General features: G+C 39.6%; 1 protein-coding gene across 3 annotated transcripts in view; it reads left to right on the top strand.

Annotated features, from left to right (window-relative positions):
- GHR (growth hormone receptor) overlaps window positions 1-13,957 on the top strand; it is a 119,808-nt gene that overhangs the window by 55,024 nt on the left and 50,827 nt on the right. The gene's annotated exons all lie outside the window — the stretch shown is intronic.

Genomic DNA, 13,957 nt, shown 5'->3' with positions numbered 1-13,957 from the left:
TAGTCATATGTTAAGAATGGGACTATTTGAACATACAGAGGAAACATTTAAAGACTGTATGCTTTAAATCTCAGGCCAATATGAACAAGATTCATAAGAAATAAATTTGGTAATTCTTGAGTAGGGACTATGGGATTTCAAAAGAATGTGTACCCTCGACCAGCCAGCTGGGACTGGTCTTAAAGTCATTTAACAAAACGCGTGAACTCCAATGGGACTTGCATATTGTGTCAGATTATCTGCTTATGCTTGCTATGATCTAATTATGTAAAGAAGTGCAGCTCAAGCTGGTCAGCTCTGTGCTGTTCTGGTCTTTAGAACAGACAGCAGAAACAGTTTTCCATAATAAGTAATTTTATGCAGACGTGTCACTGCTTCTCCCAAAGTTACAGAGCAGCTGCAGCTCTGTAAACAGGTGCCCCTCCTGACTTCCTAACCAAAGTCTGTATTAGCAGAGCAAGTCAGAAGGGGCAGTTTGCCTAGAAATTTTATTTTAATTTTATTAAAAATAAACATGGAAGCTGAAAACAGCTTTCATAGCAAACTCTAAATAAAGTGATACAACTGTCAATGTAAATTTCTGACATCTCTCAATTTTTTTCTTTAACTCCATTCTTTTGTGTTACTGAGTGCAAATTAAATGTACATAGAATTGCAAGACATGTTTCATTAGCCTTTCTAGTGCTAGTTTTAGAATATGATACTAAGCCAAAAGGTTATGACATAGTTGCCTGTAGTCACAACTGGCCTACATTTTAAAGGTATAACCATAGTTCTTTGTACTGATGCAGTTCTGTATTTTCTTGGAGTCGCATACTTTGAATTTCTAGGTATCTTGTATATGCTGAAGCACTGGAGAGGCATATGGGATGTGACTTTGATGTTATTGGAGACATTAAGGTGAAATAAGAAATAATTAAAACTCAGGTGATCTGTTCTCAGACAATTCTTCTATAAAGTTGATTCTGTTTATTAGCAAACAGGTTTGGATGGAGAAAACACAAGTGTCTGTTTACTTACTTCTATGTGTGTGTCTCAAATGCTTGTCCTCTGTGTTACCAGGAAAAGAATCTGTAAGACTGCTAGTTAAAGCTTTTTCTTTAACATCTATGAAATATATAGATGTACCAGCTTCTCTTCATTGCCACTACAGAATGGTCAGTAGAACAAAAATTAATGTGTCCTGACTTGATCCTTTCCCCTGCCATGTCTGCATTTTACAGTAGACTCATTCAACTCAAAAATAATCCCCAGGGCAGTCTACTGGACTAACTGTTTTTTCTCTTGAGTTTTAACAGCACATGAGGATTATATGATTCTTGGCAGATGAGCTGTGGTCCAGATGTCCTAACTGCAGTAATAGTCTGCGTTACAAATAAAACTTGACCACAGCATCATCTTTGTGTGACTTTGTCTATACTGATGAAACAGTAACTTCCATTAGATTACCTTCAGAACAAAAAATTAAGAATATTTTGATTGTTTCTGTGTTTAAATACAAGACACAGTACTAAATATTTATGTCCTGTTTTGTTGTACTATTAAAGGTTGTGTATGTGAACGGAATCACTTTGTTTAGTGATTGCTAATGACTAAATTGCTTCTAATGCTTTAACGCATTAATTCTGAGTTGGGCACATGCTCAGTTGAGAATGTCAGAGAAGGAAGCATAAATTGAACATGGGTATTTGAGATAACAGCATAAAAGAACATCCATTTGCTGTTCTTTTGTGATTTTATTAGACAAGACCTGTTTATTACATGTTTTGGTCTTTTTTTCTTCCATGTGAGTGTGCTCATATCTGCAAAAGTTCTCATGAGTATCCAGCCCCACTCAGGTGATGAATCCTGACAATCTTAAAGTGCTCTGCCCAGCACAGTCTTGCTGACACCTCCATATAAACTTAATTAAATGTGGTCTGTACTTGTACCATATCTGATATATTGCCTGGGGATTGGATCTATGGTGTCATGGTTCCCTAAAAAATTCACATCAGTAGTTCTATTTCTTCTGGCAGCAGAAGAAATAAAAATTACATATGCTGGGTAGTCTTGTACCAAAGCCCAGTACTGAACCAGTGTAATACAGACTTGTACATGGGATGCTTTTGTGTCTTGAAAGTAAACAAAGCTTAAGATCAGCCTTACAAGAGGGTGCTTGGGGCTGGCTTAGTGCCATGAAGCCAGATCCAGCCTTGACAGAGTGAAACCCCATACATATTTCCTTCTGGCGGGACCAAGGGTGGGAGGCCAGCAGTTGGCCAGGCAACTGCACAACAGTTGAGACCAGACACTGGACATTTAGTCACCTATTTGCTGTCTCCAGGCTGTTAGCCAGTTCTGCTGGAGGCTTTCTATTCGTTTAGCTTGTTTTTCATGCTCTCCTCTTGCAAAGAGGCTGGCTTGCCAGTTCCCTAAACTGAGACTGCAGCTAGCATGAAGTGATAGCGGTGCCCACTGTCTCTGAGAGGGTGATGTTCAAAGTGATCAAGCATGTCCACTGCCCCAGGTCTTTGACTGTAATTCAGGGCTGAGCAGGTCTGGGGCTTTCAGCCCTTTATCAGGGTTGCTGACCCATGTGCTGTCCATGCCTGTAGCTGCCTGATGTACAATGACAAGGGCAGAACAGAGACAGGGGTAGAAAGAAAGTAAAGGCCACAACAACAGGAAGGTAATTTCTAATAGGTGCATAATTACCATAGGTAAATGGATTTTGTGCCTTCAGGATTAGAAAGCACAGGGCCCATTTTCACAGCTGATTAAGACATTTTTGTCGGCGGAATTAGGCTTCTGGGAATTTAGATTGCTTTGAAGATGGCGAATTGTGTGATTTTGACATTTTAGTTTAATGTAGTTAAATGGGTACATAAACAAGAAAGAGTGTTGCCTCATAAGCAGATCTCCTACATCTGTGCAGTATTAATTGTAGTTCAGGGGGAAAAAAAAAAAAATCTTGTATTTGTGTACGAATACACAGTTTGTGTTTGAGATTTTACATTAATGTAACTGTGATGTTTCAAATACATATCCAGAATTCACCGAGGTATTTTGGTTACTATACCTGCTGACATCAGAAGCAGTTGAAGGGATTTGCTCCAGATACAGACTGAAATGTGTTCAGGAGGCAAAATGAAAGTTGTAATGTTGTTTGCTTGTTCCTTCTCTACAACTGATGAGTGTAGCTCACATAAGGACATAGAGGAATAAACTGGGAATTAGTCCCAGTTAATTAAACAATACATAAGCTCAAGGAGTTCCAAAATTTATTTCTTCCCAGTGAAAAAAAGTGGGAAATGTCTTTTACTGTATTTTTATGATAGATCAAAGTTCATTCCAGACTATTAGAGTTATGTTAATTCATCCTCTGAAACAGGTTTAGAGAGGCGTTCATATTTAATGATAGCACAAGAAAAATAATTTTGTGTGAACTGGTTTTGTACAATGACAATTTTAAGAGCTACAATCTTTAAATTATTGTTCATTTCATCTAATCAGATTTGAAAAATGTATTTATCTTTTTCCATTACAACTTTTAAAATTATTTGATGAATCTGCTATGCTCAAATATTCTATTTGCATAACTTTTATGCAAGAAATAGAATAAGTTATTTTCCTTTCTAAAACAAATCCAATCAAATTTTTATTTCCATCAGGATGTCCTTTTGTTTTACTGGTGTCTATTGTTGTACTTTGATGCTTTGTGTGCAGTACATATTCATGATAAACCAACCTACTATATCTGTGTGCTGGGTATCAGTGCTCCACTTGCAGAGCTGGAGTCTGAATCCATAACACATGCATAGGGCTTCAGTGTCATTAAAGACATGCCTGAGTAGCCAAGACTTCTGTGCAGGGCTCCCAGTGATACCAGAGCACCTGCAGGACATCTGCATCTTTCTGGAATGGTCAGAAGCTTAAAGAGCTCTGTGAAAACCTTAAGGCCAGTATTTGATATGTATTTGACCATCTCTTTTCAGGCAATTAAATCAACTCTATTGGCTACTCTTTGTTCCAGGGCCTATTTTGACTAACTCTCTAATGACTATTGGGAGCTTGGACACCTAAGAATAATATTCATCTCAGGGATATCCTCTAGGTACTCAAAAAATCTCCATAAAACTTGTAGATAGCACACCTATGCCTTTAAAGCAGAAGCTGGAAGGCAGGCAGAGTATCCTGGGCAGTCCGAGATAGCTACACATGTTTAGGCAACTGCATTTTGCCCTATGTGGCATAAAGAGAGCTAAATTTAGGTGTCTTCATTTTGAACTGGGCCTCTTCCTTGCAGCTGCCTTGTTTCAATGTGCATAATTCTGTGTGCTTTCTTCTGGGTAGCGTCATAGCTGCTCAGCCACCCACTGTAGGTTTTCTGCTGCTCCCAAGGTGAGGGGTCTTCTCACTGGGTTGAGAGAAAGCAGTTGAGTCTTGCCATCTCCAAGGAGTTTAGTAGCAGACACGTTGTCTAAAGACTACTGTGCCATGTGAAGGAATTATTAGAATTAGAATAAGCAGAAAGGGGCCTTTGAATGGCAGCATATTCTCTTCTAGGAAAGGGAAATTCATCCATCAGTTCATGGAGTCAGGAGGTACCAGGGACTTCCTCGCTTGGCCTGAACTATTCAGAAAAATGGTCTTGTCTATAAACATGTTTTGTGATTTAGGTGAACTCAAATTTTATAGATGCAGTCAGTGCAGTGACAAACCATTTCTCAGGTATTTTTTTATTTTTAATAACTTCTTTGATAATCGTGAAGACTAGACATATTTGTGTATATTACAATCCTAATCTTGTTAGGAAGGAGCAAAAGGACAGACTCTTCCTTAGCCTAAGCTGCAAACATTCTTGCCTTCTCTTGGTAAACAGTAGTGACATAATAAAGTTGGTAGTCATTCATTCATGGTGGTCATTTTCTCTTCTCAGCTCTTCTAGTAGGTTCGTCTTTGCTATGGCCTTTCTCTGTTTTGCCTGTTTTCTCAATTATATGCAGCTAGATATGGAACATGAGTCCAAGCAGAGCTGGCAGTAAAATCTGAGAAGCTGAAAACCCTGATCAATGTGGTACATCCTGGTGTACGTAGATGGGGGCAAAACTGTTGAGAAGGCAGGTTTAAAACTTCCACCTCAAAACAAAGCCTTTAGAATAGTTGCCTTATTTCCTGAAGTTTAAGTATTTCTGTGCTAGAAATGTGTTCCATTATGCAGAAAAAATTGCTACAGACACATTCCAAGAGCCAGAATCAGAAAGCTTGGCACAGGGAAGCGTAAGTTATACCACTGTGATCTGGCTAAACCATTTCAGCTGAAGAGAAGATTCATTTTGGCAGAGAGAAAAATAGTATTTCCATCATCACTTTCCATTGGGATTAAGGATGGCTTTGATGACTAGCAGAAAAATCTGAGGGAAGGCCAAGGAAGTGCACTTCTGAGTTGCTTTTACTGCTCTTGCTTCCTACCAAGTAGTATATATTTTAGATAAACCATTTGTCTGGGCCTGTGTGACAGTATCTCATGGAGAAGAAAGGATTTCACTTTGCCTGTCTGTCTTTAACAGAAAATTATTTGGGATTTCTAAACGTGGAAAACACATGCTGAAAATAAATTGCAGACAGGGCTATATTTTATAAGAAAACTCAAAAAATAAACACATTTTAAGGTATTTGTGCCCCTAAATGTCTGTGTTTAGGCTTGTATCTGAGTAGATCCAATGATTTAAATGCTAACCTGGGGTGCAGAAACTAGTCTCCTTTGTCTTGTCCTCCAAACCACATCTGTGACTCCAACATCTACTGGACATTTTCAAGCCTTTGAATACCTTCACCTGCAAGCCTGCCAAAAACACTTCATGGACAGTCAGCTTCAGTCAGACACCCTGTAAAATAATGTACATGTCAAAGTTTCCCCATCCAGTTATCTCTGTCATCCTTAATATTCCTGCTATTGTGTGTATTTCCTTCATTGCTCTTTTGTTGCCATCATATGTTCTTTGTTAAATACAGACTTGCCAATTTGCAGTCCTCTGATTGCTGTGTTTTGAGGCAACTTGTGAGAATTAGCAACTCATCAGTGGTTAGTGCCTGGTGTTGTCAGAAGGAGAGGTCAGTCTTTCTCCCTCCCAGTGGGAAAGCTTGTGATCCCAGCAGATCTTTGCTCTCCCAGGCAGACTTACAGACTGCAGCCTAGCCACCAACACACACTGGTGCTCCTGTGAACCAGAACTGCTCCAGATGGTGGCCACTTGTGGCTTGCTTTCAGAGGAGTGAGGCCAGTTTGAAATATGAACTTTTGCCCACACATGCAGTGAAGCCTGTGTATTTATGGAGGAAGATTGGATGATAGAAATTATGCAAAACCATACACAGCAGTTTGTTACCACTATGTAAGAAACTAACAAGTGAGAAAATTCCTAATTACAGTCTTTAACTCCACTTTGTATTTTAAATGTAGTTGTGTATTTAATGTGAATTAGTGAAACAGTGTGTACTGCACTAGCCAAATCAATGCAGTTAATAAACTAACTCCGCACCAGGGGAAAGAAAAGTAGCTCTAGCAAATAAACATTTCTATATTATAAAAGCAGATTACATGAGTTGTAATGAATCATTCCATACAGTAAAGTACACATAGAGCGAATTTCTTTCAATACCATCCAACTCTAACAGGAAAAAGAACCTCTATTTGCTCCATATTCATAGCATATAATGGAATGCTCAGAGAAGGGGTGACTTTTTCATTAATTTAAACAATGATGCAGTTATTGTGTAGTAACTTGCACTGCCTGATTTAAAATAGAAGAGATTTATAGAACCAGTAGACTGTTTGCAATGTTGCACATTCCCTTTCAATGCTGTGTTCTTCAGAAGTGACAGTGGGGATTGTACTGGAAACTGAGCAAAAGTGTGACTGGAATTTGGAGAGCTGTAATTGAACAGACCTGGTTTCTACCAGTATAAATGAGGGAGTATTGTGTGTACCTCAGCAATATTTTGGCACAACTGGGTGTTTTCCTCAGCTGTTCCAAGGGATCAGAAGTGAACAAGAAACATTCTAGAGCAGGAGTTCACAAGATGCCATTCTTGAGTCACACAGAGTGACTTTTAAAGCTTTGCACTGGCCACCACCTGCAGCAGAACCAGATGATTCTCAGCATTGCAGCAGAACTGTGAGCACAGTTTGATAGCTTTGGAACTGGAGCAACCATCTGAAGGGTACTTAATTCCAGCCTTGAAGAATTTTTGGTCACTTGGGCTCCAGAGACTCCCCCAGTTTCCTGTTCCCAACCCTGGCAACTGCCCCAGTCTTCCTTGTTACACTCCAGCACACTAAACTGGTACCCAGGTGATTAACAACTCCTGAGGATGGAAAGGGGAATGGGAACGAGATACGGTTGGGGAGCTTGGCCCTGGTATGACCCTCCACAACAAGTTTCTGGCAAGGTTCCCCTTGGAGAATAAAAGCACTTGGCATAATCTCTTTCCCTTCTGTACTACTGGAGAGGTGCCTGGAATGAACTATGGAAGAATGATGCAGTAGGTGAGAGGCAGAGCTGCAAACTACCAGTAGGACTCTCTAGCTTCTAAAGCTGGAAAAAGTCCTGCTGCTTAAGATAAAGGTTTCTCTACTTTGCTTGCTATTCTTCCCTTTGTAGAAGCATGCTCTGGAATCAAGTAGTAACAGCAATGGTCAGTTTTCTTCAGAACAACTAACAGATTGTCATGCTGCTAGGGACTTAGAATTCTTCCTGCATAATGCAGTGAAGATTTTCTTTTTGTAGAAGTACAGGGGGTTTTTTTTAACAGATAATTAAATGTCTTTTACTAAGTCATTTGCTGCAAAGAGGTGTTGAATAGCCATAATGTAGGCTAATAAAGTTGGTGGACTATCTAAAGAGCCACGCATATTGCCAATGCAGTCCTGTGTTTCATTCTCATTAAGCTGGTCAGGGAGAGAGACAGTTGTTCACTCCCTGCATTGTGGGTTTTGTGAGAGCCTTTGATAAAGGACTGTAAGCAAAGGGTCTTTTAAAAAATGCCAGGGATAAAATAGAAGGGCTTGTATAGATTAAAAAAATTAATCAAAAGGGGAAAAGAGGAGCAAATGAGCTCTCACATCCAAGTGTGTCTCTTGTCTACAGATTGCACATGGAGGAATTAAATCAAGATCTGTTCTGCTGCGAGAGGTGTGTGGCAGGACGGGATGGAAAGCAGTGCAGTTCTGCAGGGCACCAAGGGAGTGATGGGGAAGGGTGTGAGTGGGGGCTGCTGGAGCCCCGCAGCCGTGTGCACAAACACTCGGCACAGCACTGCTGGAATGGTGGAGTGGGGGCTGCCCGGGGAAAGGCCAGAGATTCACCCAGACCAAGAAGTGTGTCTTCTGTCAGCTATCCCAAACTGTACCCTGAGCATATTCAGAGAAACATGCTGAAAGGAAGTATGTTTATTTTGTATTTGGTCTGGGATTTTGTTTATTTATTACTCCCCTAGAAATGTGTAGTCTTGGCTTAAAAGCTGACAGAAACTTCAGAAGCAAATTTGAAAACTGACTTGGATCAAGAATTTAACCTTGAATCCCTATCTGGTAGAACCCTTCTCTGTTTCTCACTTTGTAAAGACAAAATAACAAGACCAATTATGTGCCTGGCAGGCAAACACCATGTGCATTGTGTTGTTTTTAAAAGCACTTTGTGTTTGCTACCTATGCTTACTGGATAACAGGAAAAACAGATAGTATTTAATAAATATTAAGCCATCAACAAAAAACGTGTACAAGCAAAAGAATGTCATTATGCCCTTTGAATTTGTATCTGGTCTCCTCATTGCTGAAACACCAAACAAAGAATAATATGATGGTTTAACAGGAAAACTGCAAGTGTTAAGGAAGGAAATGTAGGAAATAACTATAAATGTTAACATGGTCTATTTATTATCTGCTGTTAGTGATCAAGTAGTTAATAGCCAATGTAATTACTTCAGTAAAAATGCTGATGTCAACTATAGTTACTGTTGTATAGGTTTTAATCCAAACCATCTGTTTTAATCCTTGTATATATCCCCTGTTGATCTTTGCTTACAGTGAAGAGTTTTTCTGGAAGTTAAAAGTAATTATTAAAGGAATGGAAATTATTAGTGGTTCATGGTTTGGCAAGGAAAATAAATGCCTTTTCAAGTTCTTGGTGTCTCTTTTAGAGGGCTCCGGCACCAGAAATAGTTGAGGGTAGAGTATAACACATAAGTATTTTCTGTCATAATCTATGTGATATTTGGGATTCATCCCAGTGAGGTGTTGAGAAGTGTAAGTCACTGGTCTGATTATTCTCCACCACTTAATTAAGCCCATTTATTTCACAGGGCAAAGGAAATATGAGTGGTTTATTAAAAGGGGGGTATAAAACACTGGTGAAAAATGTCAGAAATGCTGGCTTGTGTATATAAAAACAACATAATTTATTTTCTAGTGAGCTGTTTCATTCTCCAGTGTATTCTTCAGTGGATTTGTAGAGGATGTTTGGTCTTGCTAACTTGTTGAGTTAGCTTTGACTGTAACTGTCCTGTGTAAAATTGCCCTGTTACCCAAGGATATGTCCACCTGGCTGCAGAGCTCAGCCTTCATGCTGTGAAGATCTATTAAGTCACTTTGCAGTTAAAAGAGAAGCATCTAAGGCAACTCCACAAGTAGTGAAATGGATGTGAGATCAATAATTTATTATCTTTCCTTTCTGATATCATAGCAATTGCACAATAGGAAGCTATAGAAGTTTATCAGAAAAACCCAAGGTATCTCCTTGTGCTCTTGTCACATGCCTTTCAACACACCTAGGGACCTTCAGAACTCAATTAAAGTCCTGGCTGGATAATGCCATACTTTACAGATGTAGAGGGCAAGATTTTGTTCTTGAAAGGATGCACTGGGAGCTCTTCAGGCTATCCAGCTGTCACAGCTGACTCGGTTTAACCTCCTATTCCTGGCCAAGCCAGTTAAGTAGAGTTAAATCCTTGTCTACAAAAATACTTGCAATAATATTGCAAAAACCCTCCTGACAGAAACATCATGTTAAGAGAGGTAACAGAGACAAAGCTGTCAGAATTTCATGTGGTGGCCCAAAACATGCAGCTGATATTATGTTGTTTTCCAAGACTAGGAACACTGTTGATAGTTTAAAGTAGATTTTTCTCTGGTTTGTCCTTTTTTTCCTCCCTGAGTCAAGAAATATTTGGTTTTTTACCATGAGGAACGTGCGTTACAGAATCTGGCACGTTTGCATGTGGTACAAGCTTGTGAATGTTTTCTTGAGATAAGTGAGTGACTGCTTCCAGTTGGTGTTCTGCAGGAGGGGAGGGTTTCTTTCCAGAAGTCCTGACCATCTCAAAATAACTATATTCTCCTTGCAGAGCTCCCAATCTGACATGTTATCTTATCCCCTCAGTGCAGCAGTGCTGCTATTCTACTACACCAGTTTTTCTAGCTAATAGTCCTAAGTAGCAGTGTTAGTTACAGGAAGGACTGAAAGGATAATATCTATCAGAGTTAGCGTTTGGTCTGTGTTGTCCAGCATTATAACAGAAGACTTGATTATAAATTATTGTTAAATGTTGTTTTTCAGTTATGAAAGCATGTTACCATGAGAATTCAATGTAAATATTTTTTCCAGTTTTTTAAATCCAAAAGAGCATTTTTTTCTTAAGGCTGTGTTTTGTTCTGTTTTAGAGAAGTGTCAACAGTTAAAGCCTTGCTATTTAATTTCTTTGTACCCCCTGGAAATTTCTCAAATCACATGAGTTATGACCATGTCAGTGCTTCTCACTTCATGGACTTCACATCTCAGCAACTTGCAAAGATGTGTGAAATACAATTAACAGTTCCAGTAATCCCAAGATACCTCTATATAAGCACTGGCTTTCTAGAAACAGCATTGTTTTTCCCAAAGTCATACCTATCCCTAAAGAAAACGGAATATTAGCCTTAGTATGTGGACCTTAACCCTGTTTAGGAACACAGGTGGGGACTGGTAAAAATACCGTATGGTTTGCATTGGTAGGACTCCTTGGTAAAAAGAGAAGTGGTCTCTGTATGTTGTCCTAATTGCTGTGGGAATCCCATCATGCATTCAGCTGTAGTTTATGAAAAGCTGCTATAGTCTTCTAACAAATTACTTTTAGAAAAGCCCTGAATCCATCATATCATTACCGGAGGTAAAGCTGCTGTGACTTGTATATGTCAGGAAGTCTCACAGCATTTCCTAGTTGTTAATGCACCATAGCATTTAAATGCAGCATGTTAGAAAGACATGATTTTTTACAGAAATGCATAAAAATGAAACTTACTTCCTTTTAATCAGGGCAAGTCTTAGATATTAAATAAGCAATACAAGTTATTCCATATTTGAGATGGCTACAGGGTAGATATGTCTCTAGGAGGTTCAGGTTGTCCTGAGTTCCCAGCTGTTTATTTCAGTGCTAAGACGTGAACGAGATGGGGGGTTAGTTGAGTTTTTTTATTATTCATAGGTGATTCCCACATGATTGGTGTGAAATTACCATTTTCATTTTTTTGCATTCCTGGAGGGAAACGTTTGCCTGAATTGTCACTGGCAGACATACCTGTTGTTGGTCTCAGCAGAAAGGCAAAGAGGTAGCAATAATCTGAGCTCTCCAGATAAGGCTGAGGCATGTTGGCAGGAACAGGTGAGCTTCCAAAGCCATTTACTTGTCCTAAAGAAGGCAAAATCCCTGTGTTTCCAAAAAGCAATAGTTCTGTAATAACGATACTGGTCTGAAACAAGCTTTCAGCATCTGGCTGTGCCATAGAAATTCGTCCATGTCCATGAAAAATTGATTAATATCTGTGTCCTGGCTCCCTAGCTTGAAAGTGAGAATGTGCTTTAAGGATAAACTTCTTAATCTGTTTGAGTTTATGAGATGTTATGGTGAATGAAATTGCTGATGTTGTGCAATATCCTCTGTCAACAGCATTGCATTAACTGCAGAGGAAAATGATAGAAAATAGTATCTCCTCTTCCAGTACTCATGAAGCTGGCAGGCTGCCTCCTCTGCCAAGTGAGGGAAAGGTGACTGTGTGCTTGTCAGGAGGTAAGGGACACCACCCGCAAGCAGAGAAAACACTGAAGTGTCCTCCAGTGCATATTTGTTTTCTGCATAAATCTGCATACTTGCAGAAACTATGCTTTTCTTCCAACAGGCAAGGACTTGTGCTAATGTGGGCCCATAACTAATTGTTGCCATGGGAAACTCCGAAATGGCCACCCACACTCTTATATCTGAATGGAGCTTGTGTTCAGACATACTGTTCCATCTGTGTGTCAGCATACGCACATTAGTGCGTGTGTATGTTTCTTCCCCGGTGTAGCATGGTCAAGTTGAATTATGAAAGACTGCCTTTCATGTTAAAGATTCTGGAAGCATCAGCTGAACCTGGAACACTGTGTCTTATGGGGCTGCTCCATTACTGACATGCCCAGAGTACCCCTTGATGTTCCTTCAGTTCATTGGTGTGCTCAGAGCCAACAGAAAGGCACAACCTGTCCTAAGAAGTTTTCACTTTTTTCTTTAATTGTTGCCAGTGTGACCCTGCAGCCCTTCTCCCCACAGAATAAAATATGACGCAAACATAAAAGTGCAAATACTGGAGCTTTTCAAAGATGAAAGTATTGTGTTTTAAATTATAAACCCATTTTCCCATTTTCTTGTACTCAGGCCATATTGTCCTGTGTGAAGTTTTCTAAAATACTTGCCCTGTGAGATGTGCACTTGATTTGGAGAATCCCACCTTAGATGGCTGAAGTTTGGAAAAGCTGGAAGTGACTTAGCTATCCTCGATGGCAGGTAGTGACCAAGATGTCTGCTGGACGGGAGAAGGCAGTGTCACTGGCACTTGGTTTCTGCTAACCAACAAGTGCTTGTGGAAAGTACTCGTACAAGCAGGTGCTCTAATCAATTCTAGTTATGCTTTTTGATAGGTTAAATTGGACTTATTTTTGAAAAACTGCTTAGTTTTTGAAAGCTTTTTTAGGTCTGCTACTGAAGCCAAGCTACTTGCTGGCAAGCAGCATTACAGAATCATTTGGGTCAAGAAACAAGGGCTTCTCTCACTGTACCATTGTCCTTTCAAAGGAGTTCTGTGTGAAGCACATTCAAATATATTGATGAAATGTTGTGGAAAAGGCTGCATTGTCACTGGCTGAGCTACACATTTGCTTTGGACTGTGAATTTGGCACTGTTCAGTGAGACGAAAGGAGCACCAGCAGCAGAGTGCAATGCTTGGCTCCCTCCCTGCCTTCAAAACAGTCTAACCTGCCAATTTCTTCTGCATATGCAAATACTGACTGGATTAATATAAATGTTAATTATAGTATCATTTGATACAGCAAGCTAGCACTTGTTCCTGTCTAGCACTTCAGTCTTGTGTGTGAGCACCTTTAGCCATGAGGAGGCCCTTTCCTAAGTAAAGGATGAGCCACAGATGTCACAGTGGAGAATGACCCTTAATAATCCCCTAACTGTGTGACTTTGTATAGTTTATTAGGTTGTTCCCCTACTTTCCTCCTATTTTTGTTTTGAAAGGTTTTTTAAGTCTGAATAAACAAAGACTACATACTAAGAGTGTAAGTTAATTATGATGAATTTAATTTTATTATGATTATGTTTTATTATGGTACTACAGATAACTACAGGTGACTACAGATACTTAGTGGGATTTTGAGATGGGATTTACACCTAATTGTCACACTGTTGTTCTGCTTGCATTTCCTTAAATGACAATTTTGCTTTAAAGTGGGAGAGCTCACAACCAGCTATAATCCTTTACCTATAATGAAGCTCATTCTGACAATATACACTTCCTGTAGGACACTGAGGTGCTCGAGTGAGTCTAGAGAAGGGTGACAGAGTTGGCGAAGGGTCAGCTGGGGAGAACAAATCCTGTGAGGAGCAGCTGAGGGAGCT

This window comes from Coloeus monedula, assembly GCF_965178545.1.
Source record: "Coloeus monedula genome assembly, chromosome: Z".
Lineage (NCBI taxonomy): Eukaryota > Metazoa > Chordata > Aves > Passeriformes > Corvidae > Coloeus > Coloeus monedula.
The sequence above is the reverse complement of the archived record's forward strand: the minus strand, read 5'-3'. Positions and strand labels throughout refer to the sequence as shown.